This window comes from Pelophylax lessonae (genome assembly GCF_965119305.1).
Source record: "Pelophylax lessonae genome assembly, chromosome: 2".
Lineage (NCBI taxonomy): Eukaryota > Metazoa > Chordata > Amphibia > Anura > Ranidae > Pelophylax > Pelophylax lessonae.
The window spans coordinates 34,036,962-34,050,115 of NC_138769.1; positions in this window are offsets into that span (position 1 = coordinate 34,036,962).

A 13,154-nucleotide genomic window follows, 5' to 3' on the forward strand; every position below is an offset into this window, starting at 1 on the left:
CAAAAATAATAATAACGCGCGGCTCCGGTGAATAAAGGATAAATAAAGATGAGATGTAAAAGATATGACTCTACACTTTAAAGGAAGCAATTCTATATTTTCACTGAAGATCCCATCAGAGTTATTACAGTAAGGCCTCATTTATACTTGTGGTGGGCGAGCAGTAAAAACACGCAATTGAGACGCATGTTTACTGACGCTGACTGTTCCACCTTCATGCAGTATTAAACCCAAAAGCAAAAATGTATTATATTGCCGCTTACCAATTCTTAGATGTGATGGCTGCATTTGTTTTCTATTTTAGACTTTCTTTCTTCTATTTTCATCTGGTGATCCAGCCAGTTAGTCCCGGTTCACATATATGCGATGCGGGAATCCTGCGAATCCACTGCGTGTTCCCGCATAGCATTCAACTTGCAGGCAGTTCACACTGCCATATGTGAATTGCTGGGGGTGTCAATACAAAGTTAACGACGCCCCCAGATCAGTTCGCATATCGCAGTGCGAAGTGTCAGTTCGGACATGAATGGGATCGCATAGGTGTGAGCACCCATGCGATCCGATTCTGGTGCGGACCCAAAAAAGGGTCCTGTGGGAGTTGTGTCCGAATGCAATGCAAATTCAGCCATGCAATCTGTATGGATGAATTCGCATCGCCCGGACATCGCATGTGATTTTCAGAGCAGTGCGCTGCGAATCACACGCGATGTCTGTCACTGCATAAATGTGAACCGGCACTTAAACCCAAAAGTAAAAACTTATTTTTTTTCAGCTTACCAATTCTGAGATGTGATGGCTGCATTAGTTTCCTATTTTAGACTTTCTTTCTTCTATTTTCTGGTAATCCAGCCAGTAAGACTGTTTTTTTAACTGAACAAGCTCTCCTACAGATGTATCACTTAGAGCAGGGGTGTCAAACTCAATTTCATTGCGGGCGGCATCAACATTATGATTGCCCTCAAAGGGCACATATATCTGTAATATTAGATGTCTGAAGCACCCCACGCCCCCTTACATGAGATGTCAAGACCCCCCCGAACATCAGAAGTCAAGAGTCACGCACCCTTCCTTACATCACAACGCACCCCCTTACCATGTGCTGCTGCCAGGAAGAAGAGGCAGGTGGATCCGGGAAAAAAAAAAACTGCAGGGTCTGGAGGAAGACCAAAGGAGGGCTGGAGTCTGTTTCCAGAGTCTGCTGAATGCTTGAGACCAGGGGAGGCAGAGGCAAGGTGATTTTTGTGGCTGCACAGAGAGGTGCACGATCTGTAGGAGGAGTTCTGCCCTCCTCTCTGCTGCGGATTTCTAAGAAGGGGGGCAAAGACAAGCCTCTCTGCAGCTGCACAGAGGAGTGCAGGATCTGGTAAAGGAGTACATTTTTGTTTAGCTAAATCTGAGTCAGGGTTCAGTGATTCAGGGCTAGATGACTCATCGTAATAGCTTCTCTGGTGCTTCCCCCTGTTTCTGGGACATTAGAGAATGTTCTAGATCTAGTGGGTGGAGGTTAAGAAGAGCTGTCTTAAGTAATAATGGAGCCTCAGCCAATCTCCAGGAGCTGGCTGGAGGGGGGCTGAGACCACTTTATAAATAGACATGGGTCCAACGCAGCCAAGTTATTTAATCCACCTTCTGGAGTGCTGTAACTATGTATACATCTAACTACTGAAACCATGCGTAGAACTCTCTAGTATGTGGTAGAATTAGTGCTAGAGTAGGTACATTTTTGTTTAGCTACATCTGAGCTATGAATTTGGGTCAGGGTTCAGTGATTCAGGGCTGGATGACTCATCCTGATAACTTCTCTCGTGCTTTCCCCTGTTTCTGGGATATTGGTGAATGTTCTAGATCTAGTGGATGGAGGTTAAGAGGAGCTGTCTTGAGTATTATTGGAGCCACAGCCAATCCCCAGGAGCTGGCTGGAAGGTGGCTGAGACCACTCTATTAATAGACATGGGCCAAGCCAGCAGGGAAGTCGGGTGAAAGATGGATATACAGTGCAGAGGAGACTGTTAGTGGCCTTCAGGGGTGCCCCCTAGTCTAGGTGGGGGCTGGCCTGCCTTGGGCCCGGGGGTTTGGGTACTGGAAGGATCCTGCCACAAACACACAGTGGAAGCCCTTCCTGGAGGCACGAGATCAAGAGAAAGGACAGCATGAGTAGATCAGTACTGCTGGGGACTTACAAGGGGGAAGACTGCCACATGTAGCACGCTCTCCATTAGGACAGCGGTGTGCTTAAAGTGATTGTAAACGATGACCTCGTAAAACAATCTATTTAGTTTAAAATAGAAATGAAAGGCAAAACATTTTTGGGTAGTTGTGAAAAAACAACAACTCTAATGACCATTTTTCCTTTTCTTTTAAGTGATCACATTCCCTCTGTTCTCAGCTGCATAAGTGCTGGGGGGAGGAGAAGCAGCAGTACATTGAGCTTCCCAGTGAATGGCTGTGCAGCAGGAGCATGTCAGGGCAGGTCTGATCATTGGAGGAGAATATCCATCATAGCTAGAGAACTGACCACACTGTCCTCGCCTGCTTAGTGTGGTACATTTTTTTAATAGGAAAGCAAGGGAACTAGCAGGATCACATGAAGCAATACAAAGAGAACAGGAAACTTTCTCATACAAGTATATGGTACAACAGGCACATATCAGGAATATGAAGTGCTGGGGTAACAAATGCTTTAAGTCTTCATCCTTTCCCAGGAGATCTCCTGAGAGTCAGTTGGGTGGGGTGGAGAGAGAGTCATTCGGGTGGGCTGGTGAAGAGTTAGCCTGGAGGGCTAGTAAATACAATCCTTTGTAAAGAAAGGGGCAGCTGCGGGCAGGTGGGTTGGCAGTGCCTGAAGAGGTGGTGCTGGGATCAGCACCACAGGAGGAGATGTGAAAGCTGCTTCCGTGTCATCTACTACACAACAAGGGGCTGCGAGTTCCTGCCTGTAAGGGGCCATTTCTGAATCTGACTGGGATGCCTGTCAGATTGACTAACAGCGATTCAGTAAAGGAGACTGTATATAGACTGCATATAGGAAGATGTCCCTGAAGTTGTTACCAAAGTTTTGCTGAAGTCAGGTGGGCATCCCATAACCTCCTTTACCTATCCAAGTTATTAACCCCTAATAAATACCAAAAACATAGCCACGAACTGTTCTGTGACTCTGGAGTGCCTGTGAAAATTTGGTGTGTCTGGTTGTGCAGGAGTGGGGGATCCCAGTTCATCTGCGGCTCCTTAGGGGGTGCGCTACACATGCACACCTCAGCAAATGCGTTTGACCCTTCTAAGCATTCATCTGTACCCAAGGAGTCCCCTCCTCCACTAAAATTAACTTCCTAGATCCATTGCTGCAACACCCAGTTTATAGATACACTTTTATTTCTCTGCGCGCCAACGTCTTCAAAGGGCCCCAACGTAGCCAGCAGAAGATTTACCACAAAGGCTTACTTAAACTACCCTATCCTGAGGGCAGATCTGTGTTTAACTTTAAATCTTTATCTTGAAGGCCTTGAAGGCCTAAACCTAGCCCCATTGTTTGTGAACTCTCAAGCAGAGTTGATACGTTCTTCCTCTTGTTTAGTCACGTGAGGTGATTTATCTCATACGGAGAGCTACTATTTATGCCCTTGGGGTCACAGTATATGTTGGAGCTTGAAACCTCTAAAAGAGAACCTGTGAGGTTAATCATACAGTCATTATTGTGTTCATGGTGGTTGACTTTAACGTGCCTATATACTCTGTTATACTTTTATGACCTTAACCTGCCAATACAGTCTGTTTATCTTTTATAGCCATTTGCTGACCAGGCCTTTTCTGGAACTTTTTGTTTACAAGTTTAAATTAGTATTTTTTGCTAGAAAATGACTTAGAACCTACAAACATTATATATTTTTTGTTTTAGCAGAGACCCTAGAGAATAAAATGGCGATTGTTGCAATATTTTATGTCACATAGTATTTGCACAGCGGTCTTTCAAATGCAATTTTTGTGGGGAAAAATACACTTTAATAAATTTAAAAAAAACCACAATAGTTACCCAAATTTTCTATTGTATAATGTGAAAGAAAATTTTACACAGAGTAAATAGATACCTAACATGTCTTGCTTTAAAATTGCGCATGGAATGACGAAAAACTACGGTACTTAAAAATCTCATAGGTGACGCTTTAAATGTTTTTACAGGTTACCTGTTTAGAGTTACAGAGGAGGTCTTTAGAATTGTTGCTTTTGCTCTAAGGATCACGGTGATACCTCACGTGTGGTTTCAACACCGCTTACATATGTGGGTGAGACCTACGTATGAGTTTGTGCGAGCACGAAGGAAATTTTTTTTTTTCTTCTTTATTTTACTTTTTATTTTTACACTGTCCCTTTATTTATTTATTTTTTGGTCACTTTTATTCCTATAAGGCCCCGTTCACACTGGGGCGACGCTACTTCCCGGGGCGACCTCACAGGTCACGGCGCGCTGCTCGCACCACGACTTCGGAGCGGCCGGCACGGACTTCATAACATTGAAGTCTATGCAGGTCGCTCCGGGTCGCCCCAAAAAAGCTCCGGACCCTTTTTCTAAGTCAGAGCGACTTGTGTCGCTCCTATTAGAACGGGTCCACAGCTTCTCTATGCGAGGCGACCTACGGTGACCTGTCAGGCGACCAGGTCGCCTGACAGGTCGCCCCGGTGTGAACGGGAGCTTGCAAAGAATGTTAACATGGTTGCGCTATTCTTTTTTAATATACATGTTGCTTGGTCCATAGCTGCACCGGCTTTAGATATACATGTTCAGGGTTTGCTCCCCCAATTTTTTGCTTGTTTATTATGTATTCGGTCTGACCAGACTTATGGGGTTGAGCATCCCATCCCCCACACACACCTGTACTCTATTGGTGTCCTCTATCAAGTAGATATAGGAGGAGTCCCCTGCAGTGCATTAGCACACCTTCCCAGCAAGGAGTGTTGTCTCCAAGGGTAAGAGAGGCTGGATTCACCCCTTTTTTATGGATAGTGTAGGACCCACCGATAATGGGGTACTTTGACGCAGTGGTGGGCTTGAGCACGATATGGCCATATGGTGGAACTAAATCCCCATTTTTATTTATGGATTGTCTCCATATTTGATAGTCATTTCTTTTGCATGTGTGCGCTATTCTTTTTTAATAAAGAATGTTAACATCCCTTGTAAGAAAACTAAGGATGACAAGTCCTCTTTATTGAGAGATCTGGGGTCAAAAAGACCCCAGATCTCTTGTTTAACTTTAAAAGCAAAAAATAAAAATAAAATAATTTATAATTTTTACTTAAAAATAAATAAATATATAAATAAATAAATGTCTTCATTTTGGCCTGAGAAGCGGAAGCCTGGCCTTAGAACCGGTGCTCCAAGGGCAAAGAGATTAGTGGTGGCCATCTTGGCCCCACTTGACTTCTTGCTCAGCAAACGGCTGCATTGGATCGCTACTGAGTTTTACCGGTGGGTCAGGTAAGCCCGGGAATGACTGGAAAGCAGCGGTGGGGGGGGGGGGGGGCTCCCCTCCTGTCGCTTCTAAAAGTGACAAGAGGGGTTTTGGAAGACAACTTATAGAACCGGCCATAGTAAGAAAAAAACTGAAGACCACTTCTAGAACCAGCCATATTAAAAAAATGGTACCGGGGTTATGGCAGCTAGCTGCTGCCATATCAATGGTATTCAATGTCAAAGTAATGACGTATTTTTACAATGGGCCAGTCGGCAAGTGGATAGAATTGGAGGATAGAGTCTAGTTCTTGTGTCCCTGCTGCGGTTTACAGAAAGATATACTGGTGGTGTCAGTAAGACATAGGGCTGGACAAGAGCAGAGGACCCAAATTACCAGCGGCTCCCGCGGGGGGTAAGCGCTACAGTTACATTGGTCCAAGCTGGTCCGAAGTATCTGTGTATAAAATATCCATACCTGGAATTCTTCTTTGGAATTTGCAAAGCTTCTCATATTTTGTCTACAAGTTGCTGTAACTTCTAATAATCCCGGGCCTGACATAAGTGTCACAGTGAGTGTTCTGATCTCTCCCATCTGTTCTGTGTGTTACAACAGCTGTCATGAGCGGCCCTGATGTTCATTGCAGATGCTGCAATGTGTACTGTATGTGTGTGTAGGGGGGGGGGGGGTATGGGGGGAGTACAATGATCCCTTCACTAACTTGAACTTGACCACTTGACCCCTCCACCTCGTTCCCCTTCTTATGGATTACGGATGGGGCAGCCGAATTTCTAATCTATTAATTTTCCAATTTTTGTTGCCATGTACCAATGCCTTTTTAGTTTAAAGTAGTTGTACACTTCAGACATGAAATATGAACAAAGCATATCCCTCTATAGTGTGCACTTGTCTCATTTAATAGCACTAAGTATCACTTCCGTTTACTGCTTTGTTCTTCTGCTATCTGCATGAGTCAATTCCGACAAGTTTTAGTGACACCAAGAGGTAAAAAAGTGACAGGAATGGAAAAAAAAAAAAGTGACAGGAGCTGTAGCACACAGCATGCGATTGACAGCCTCAGCTGCTCTGCCCCGATCGCCGGGGATCTAGTGTGGAGATCCGCCGGCCTGTGTAAACACAAGCGGGCGGATCTCCATAGTGACAGGGAGTGACAGATCGGACTGTTCAGCATAGCTGGACATCCGATCTGTCCATGACTCACTCAGTCACCTCCCCCCCTACACGTCAGTAAGCACCAGGCATACATTAACCCCTCCCTCTCCAATAAAATTAACCCCTTCCCTGCCAGTGTCATTTTTACAGTAACAGTGCATATATATAGCACTGATTACTTCAGTAATGTCACTGGTACCCCCAAAAGTGTCAAAAATGTCAGTCAAGGGTCCGATCTGTCCGCCGCAATGTCGCAGTCCCACAAAAAAAAACGCAGATCGCCGCCATTACGCGTTAAAAAAAAAACACCAAAAATGACAGAAATCTTTCCCTTTGTTAGTAAACGCAATAACTTTTGCGCAAACCAATCAAAATACGCTTATTGCGATTTTTTTTTACCAAACATAGGTAGCAGAAAACAAATTGGCCAAAATTTTTTTAAAAAATTGTTTTTTACATCTTTTTTGGGGGGAATTTCATATAAAAAAATGTTAAAAATATTGTTATTTTTTCAAAATAAACGCTATTTTTTTGTTTATAGCGCAAAAAGTAAAAATCGCACAGGTAATCAAATACCACCAAAAGAAAGCTCTGTTTGTGGGAAAAAAAGGACGTAAATTTCGTTTGGGTACGGCGTCGCACGACCGCGCAATTGTCAGCTGAAGTCGCACAGCGCCGAATCGCAAAAAGTGGCCTGGACGGAAGACAGCAAAATCCTCCGGTGGTAAAGTAGTTAAGATCCAGGTGTGAGAAAAAGTTACCCTTAGGCCCCTTTCACACTTGTGCGACTTGTCCCGCGATTTTGGACCGCAAAATCGCATGACAAGTCGTTTTCCCTTATTTTCAATAAGCCCCATTCATATCAGTGCGTTTTGAAGTTGCATCGACTTCAAAGTAGTTCCTGCACTACTTTGGCACGATTTTAATGCGTTTTGAGGTATATAGCCCTGAGCCATTGCTCAAAATCGCGGCAAAGTCGCGTCAAAATCGTGTGAAAGGGGCCTTAATGGGGACTCCCTCCACACTACAAGGGCTAAATGATCATTTAGTCTAGGAGGTCAGATAGGAGCACAATGCTTACCTACTCCTCCTTGTTCCCCTGGCAGCTGGCATTCTCCTCTGCTTTCTGAACCCCACCATCCTCAAGTACAATGCAGGACGACTGGAATTGTATTGTACCTGATAACATTGGAGTGCCACGACCATACTGGCAGCAAAGAGGAACAGTTTTTGGGGAACCAGTCTTACGGAAACGAGAGAGTAGAAGCAGGTATTTCAGCTCATTCCTACCCCCTAGACCAGGGATCACCACATTTTTCAGTGCAAGGGCTTCATCTTAGAGTTTACAAATAATTGGAAGCCACAAACAAAAATCGTTTTTTTAAATAAATGAGTCCCCCCTTTACATTGGGGTCCTTATTAGAGCCCCCCCCTTACATCAGGGTTCCCATCAGCCCCCCCCCCACACACTACTTACATAAGAGTCTGCATTAGAGTTCCTCCCACACCAGGATCCTCTTCAGAGTCCCCCCTTACATCACAGTCCCCCCTTACATCAGGGTTCTTCTTACACCAGGATCCCCATCATAGTCCCCCCTTACAGTGCCTTAAAAAAGTATTCATACCCCTTGAAAATTTTCCACATTTTGTCATGTTACAACCCGAAATTATTGGGATTTTATGTGATAGACCAACACAAAGTGGCACATAATTGTGAAGTGGAAGAAAAATGATAAATGTTTTTTTCATATTTTACAAATAAATATCTGAAAAGTGTGACATACATTTGTATTCAACCCCCTTTACTCTGATACCCCTAACCTAAATCTAGTGGAACCAATTGCCTTCAGAAGTCACCTAATTAGTAGAGTCCACCCCTGTGTAATTTATTGTCAGTAAAAATACAGCTGTTCTGTGAAGCCCTCAGAGGTTTGTTCGAAAACCTTAGTTAACAAATAGCACCATGAAGGCTAAGGAACACACCAGACAGGTCAGGGATAAAGTTGTGGAGAAGTTTAAAGAAGGGTTAGGTTATAAAAAAATATCCCAAGCTTTGAACATCTCACGGAACACTGATCAATCCTTCATCTGATGTCAGTGGGAAGAATGCTCCTTCCATTGGTGGTCAGTGGGAAGAATGTTCCTTACATTGGTGGTCAGTGGGAAGAATGTCTCCTTACATTGGTGGTCAGTGGGAAGAATGTTCCTTACATTGGTTGTCAGTGGAAAGAATGCTCCTTACATTGGTGGTCAGTGGGAAGAATGTTCCTTACATTGGTGATCAGTGGGAAGAATGCTCCTTACATTGGTGGTCAGTGGGAAGAATGCTTCTTACATTGGTGGTCGGTGGGAAGAATGTTCTTTACATTGGAGGATAGTGGGAAGAATGTTCCTTACATTGGTGGTCAGTGGGAAGAATGTTCCTTACATTGGTGATCAGTGGGAAGAATGCTCCTTACATTGGTGATCAGTGGTAAGAATGTTCCTTACATTGGTGGTCAGTGGGAAGAATGCTCCTTACATTGGAGGTCAGTGGGAAGAATGCTCCTTTCATTGGTGGTCAGTGGGAAGAATGTTCCTTACATTGGTGGTCAGTGGGAAGAATTCTCCTTACATTGGTGGTCAGTGGGAAGAATGTTCCTTACATTGGTTGTCAGTGGAAAGAATGTTCCTTACATTGGTGGTCAGTGGGAAGAATGTTCCTTACATTGGTTGTCAGTGGAAAGAATGCTCCTTACATTGGTGGTCAGTGGGAAGAATGTTCCTTACATTGGTGATCAGTGGGAAGAATGCTCCTTACATTGGTGGTCAGTGAGAAGAATGCTCCTTACATTGGTGGTCAGTGGGAAGAATGCTTCTTACATTGGTGGTCGGTGGGAAGAATGTTCTTTACATTGGAGGATAGTGGGAAGAATGCTCCTTACATTGGAGGATAGTGGGAAGAATGTTCCTTACATTGGTGGTCAGTGGGAAGAAGGAGGAGGACACACCCAAAGAGCTCTTTGTGAGAACCAGCCCTTTTCAAGCCTGGGCCTTGCTTGCTAGCTTGGCCCAGGAACAATGCCTGATCCTGGGGGAGGCCCTGGGAGGGATCCCCCTGATGACACGGGGCCTAGTGAGGAGGAGGTGGAGGACCTGTCTGTGGGTCCAGGCCCTGGTGAGAATGCGGATGTCTTCAGCCAGAAGATTATCAATCGTTTTAGGGCGATTGGGAGAGCGGAAGAAAAACTTAAAGTTTTGAAGGCTGAACACAAATCCTTCAAAACCAAGTATTTCCAGGCCTGGAGTAAAAATCGCACAGCCATGAAGCCTGAGTTACAGGAATTGGAAGAAAGGGTAAAGGAACAAACTTTATTATTGGAAAGGCTGAAAGACAGAAGTGGAGCATTTAAAGAAAAATTTGACAATGAGAGGCGATTTACCAGCCAAGCATCAGCAAGTTCTGTGGATCAGCAGCCTCAGTTAATGGATGACCAGGCTCCATCTGCCTCTGCACCTCTCCCCCCATGCCAGAACTGGGAATCACCAGCGGCAACCAGCCAGGGGGTTGAGAGTGGACATGGATCCCTGACATTCATCCAGCAGATGGAGTCACCCCTGAAAGCAGACAGGTTTGTATTTTCTGATGATCCATCAGAAATCCCTGAGGATGGGCAGAGGAGATACAGGCCAGCAAAGCCAGTAATGGTGGAGAAATCCCAGTACACCATGCTGCCATCCAACATGTCTGCCCCATCTGCTGTAGTGGATGGTGTCCCAGGTGAGAAAGAGCTCTGCATACAGCTACCTATTGGAGTTACCGCTGTGGAGAAACCGAGTGCAGACATGCAAGCCCCGGACCATCAGACGAATGTGGATGGACCTGCATTAAACACCCCAGGCATGGATTTTGCTGGTCTGGCTGAGACCAGTAGTCCCACGGCAAGCAAAATGGCTGCCAGCTCCAAAGAGCCTGCTTCATGTTCACCTGAGCCTCCCAGTCTTCCAGTGCTGATTGCTGATGGGGGAGGGGATCAACATAGTTCTGGAAGTGGAATGGAAGTAGCAATGGAAATATCCTGCAATGCTTTACCTGCTGCTGTGTTAAAACAGAATGCTATTTCCACAGCTGAAAACCCTGTCCTAGTGGAAGAGAAGATGACAGCTGGAGTTCTTACCAGTGCAGCACCAACTATGGATTCTGCTGTGAAGACAACAGCAATAATAAATATCCCAGCAAGTATAAAAAATGACATTAATGTTAAAGCAATGAATGTGGTGGGTGGTGGTGAAGGGGTTAGTAATGCTGGGAAAAATAAAAATGACATTTCTCCTCCTGCTCAGCAGAGGAAAGATTCGATTGCACAGATCAATCCCGAATCTGTGCAATCGTTATCTGCTAAGTGTGTGTCAGATAATTTAAAAAAAACTGATGGATTTTCTGCTGGGAGGAATGTTGGAAGCTATGCTTCAGCTTTGGGGAGTCACACCAGGGTGGGTGGTGGGAATTCTGTTATTAGTCAAAATTCAGGGAGGTTTGGTGGGTATAGGAGGAGGAATGTGGTACAGTTGAGATGGGTGGGGGATGGAACTCCGCCAGTAAGGGGGAGGGTGGCTGAGTTGATTTTGGAAATGGGGTTTAAAGCTTGTGATATTTTTGCTTTAATTTGCCCGGTGGGGAGTTATGAATTTGATTTGTCGTTTGTAAAACCTGAAAGTTTGGATCTCTTCTGGGAGAGATTTAGGAGGTGCAAGGGCCTTCAGCAGTGGAGTGGTTTGGTGCCAAAAGTGATTTCAAGGCAGCCTCTGATAAAATCAGTGACCATTTTGGTGCGTAACGAATCCATACCAGAGGCTGATTTATTAGTATGGCTACGCCGATATGGCGAGGTCCTCACTCCACTGCGGAAGGTCCTTGATGAGCATGGGATATGGACAGGGGCCTGGACAGTGTCACTAAAATTGGGGGTGCTGGGCGATGTAGTTCAGCACCTTCCCTGCTCAGCCTTTCTGGGTAGGGATAGGCTGACCATTTTCTACCAAGGTCAGCCTAAGGTGTGCAATAAATGTGGTGATAAAGGCCACTTTGCATCGTCCTGCACCCACAAGAAGTGCTCACTGTGCCAGGATTTAGGCCATTTGGCCAGAGAATGCACCCAGATTCGGTGCAATTTGTGCCAGCAGCTGGGTCATCCATATAGCCAGTGCCCAGAGGCACTGCATAACTTGCCAGGATTGGAGACTGAGCTGCAGAGGCTTGATAAAGAAGATGAAGCAGCTGAAGTTAGAGAGGAAATTGTTGTTGCCCCTCCTGTGTCTGTTGTGTCAGATTCTGTTTCCCCTAGTGATGTGGTCCCTGAGTCTGTGTCTGTTGTGTCAGATTCTGTTTCCCCTAGTGATGTGGTCCCTGAGTCTGTCCCTCCTGTTGTTCCTACATCTACTGTGCGTAGATCCTCCAGACTAGCGGAAGCTGCTGGGGGGGCGGGTATAGTGGATCTTCCCCCTCGGCCTACTCCACCTCCAGTCCCTGTCTCTCGACACCGCAAACGCGGCCAAGAGGGTGCAGGGGTGCTGGATGGTGGTGGGGTCGATGGGGTTGAGGGAGGGGTGTCCATGTCCCATGTCTCACCCTCTGTTGTGGAGGATTCGGATGATGAGGGGTGGGAGAGGACAAAGAGGAAGAAAAAGAAGAAGAGGAAGACCAGTAAAGCGGTCACTTCTTCCTTACAGTTAGAGCCAGGAGGGGTTCCTCTTGGCAACACATTTTCAGTTTTATCAGGGGAGGAGTTAGTATCCGATTTATCTACTTTATCATCTATGGATGAGGGGGAGTCACATAGTGTAAAGAGAGCTGTTTCGGGTGATGAGAGTGTGGTGGAGGTTAAGAAACGACTACCCCAATCATCCTGATGGCAGTGCCCGCTCTGATAAAGGTGGCGACCATTAATGTCGCCAGCGTGAAATCTGCAAGAGCTCGTGATATTGCCTTATTTTTGCTCAGTGAGTTTGATGCTGAGATTTTATTTTTGCAAGAGACCTGGCTCAATACTTTGGCCGATGTCCATCTAGCAAAAAGGGAGTGGAGATGCGGTCCCTCCTTTTGGTCTCTTGCGGCTGAGCCTTGCAGCGGAGTTGCGGTTCTTTTTAAAACCGATATGGTAACGTGCCGGCGGATAATTGAGGTAGAAATGGGGAGATGCATGGTCTTAGACGTCTCTGTTAGGGGGCAGGACCTGCGCCTGATCAATATCTATGGACCGCAGTCAAAATGGGACAGGAAATGCCTCTTCACAAAGATCAAGCCCTTCCTTTTTACATCCCAGCAGGTTGTCTTTGGAGGTGACTTTAACACCATAATTAGGCCTGAAGACAGGAGGGTCTCCATAGACAGGCTGGGTTATGATAGCGTTTTTCTTAGAGATATGGTTAGACAAGCAGGCCTGGTAGATGTGCACATTAAGCACTGCCCTGGCAGCACGGGATTCACGTTTCAGAGAGGGAATAGTCAGAGTAGGATAGATAGGTTTTTTTTAAAGGAGAACTCTGCTTTCTCGGCTC